The sequence below is a fragment of the Aplysia californica genome, unplaced genomic scaffold (assembly GCF_000002075.1).
Source record: "Aplysia californica isolate F4 #8 unplaced genomic scaffold, AplCal3.0 scaffold00260, whole genome shotgun sequence".
NCBI lineage: Eukaryota > Metazoa > Mollusca > Gastropoda > Aplysiida > Aplysiidae > Aplysia > Aplysia californica.
The window spans coordinates 533257-534798 of NW_004797530.1; positions in this window are offsets into that span (position 1 = coordinate 533257).

Genomic DNA, 1542 nt, shown 5'->3' on the forward strand with positions numbered 1-1542 from the left:
GAGAGAGAGAGAGAGAGAGAGAGAGAGAGAGAGAGAGAGAGAGAGAGAGAGAGAGAGAGAGAGAGATAGTTGGGATTAATTCTGTTAGGAGAAAAAATGGTAAGACCAAAGAGGTTAGTATTAATAAAAGTATTAATAACAACCTCTTTGGGTAAAACTAAATGAATGCATTCTCACACAGTAAGCTTAGCACAGTTTGTGTCACAGAGTGTTTGTCGGGACATGGGTCGAGGGTGGAGAATGAGGTTAAAAACATTCCTCGTCTTTTTCTGTGCTTTTCCTTTTCCTACTGTTTACTCCCCTGAAGTTTAATGCGATGCCTTAGAAAAGCAGTAAACAAGACCAGCCGAGACAAAATTAGAAACACGGTAATCAGAGAAATGGTGGGCACAAATGATGTCATACATCACATCCAACACCAGAGAATCAATAAATGGTTCTGACATCTCGAGCAGTTACCAACACACCACCCAGCACAACGTGCCTACATATATACATTAAAAAAAATTCAATGGCAACAAGGCCAGAGGGCGACCGAGAAAGACCTGGAAAGATGGAGTCGGGGACATATAACCACCCATGGCATACCCCTGACCCAAAGCTCTCCGGCTGGCGACAGATAATTTTTATCTTTTATCTTCCCGCGACACCCAAACTGTATAAGCGGCGGATAAAAGTAAAGTTAATCAATCCCCCAACGCGACTTTTGTTTGTATTCAATTTAATTTAGCATTTTCACCTCTACTAATTTGCTATCAATTCACGATTAGGTGCAGCAAATGCATTGTTTCTTTCTAACCAACGACCTTTATCAACAGTTAGTAGTCTTTCTATGTCTATGAACATTAAAGTGTAAACAGTACATGTACTCTTACAAGTGTTTTTTAAAATACACTTTGAGATAGAGTTTCACTGGCTGCTAGAGCGGTTTGTATAAAAGTCAGTGCTAGTGCTAGTCTTTATCTATCGAACGTCGAAAACACCAACACGACAACCACCACCACCACTACCAACAACAACAACTACTACTACAACAACAACAACACAATAACATCAACAGCATCATCATCATCATTATTGTATACAGCAGGAGAAGACAAAAAGGCTGAGACTTGGTAAAATTTCCAAAATTATTTTATAATACGTTCAACGTTCCGCTGTACTCCGGGCTTCATCAGGAACATTAAAAGGTATTATTATAGTATTAGATCTAATGACTACACTGGGAATAGCTATAGAAACCAAATCTACGTCACAACGCTAAAAGGTGCGATAAACACAAATCTGAAAGGCCAGAAAACGGGGAATGCAATGGCAAGAAGTGGTATAATATTAACTATATTATGTATCTGTCCCGTCAAATCACATCAATAGAAATGCTATTGTTATTGTAAAGGTAGTAGTAGTAGTAGTAGTAGTAGTAGCAGCAGCAGCAGCAGTAGTAGCTGTTTGTTTGTTTTGTTTTTGTAAAGTGTTTTACGGCGCTCGCAACTGCATAAGGTCATATGAGCGCGCGGGACACACCTAATATTTTCAGTTGGT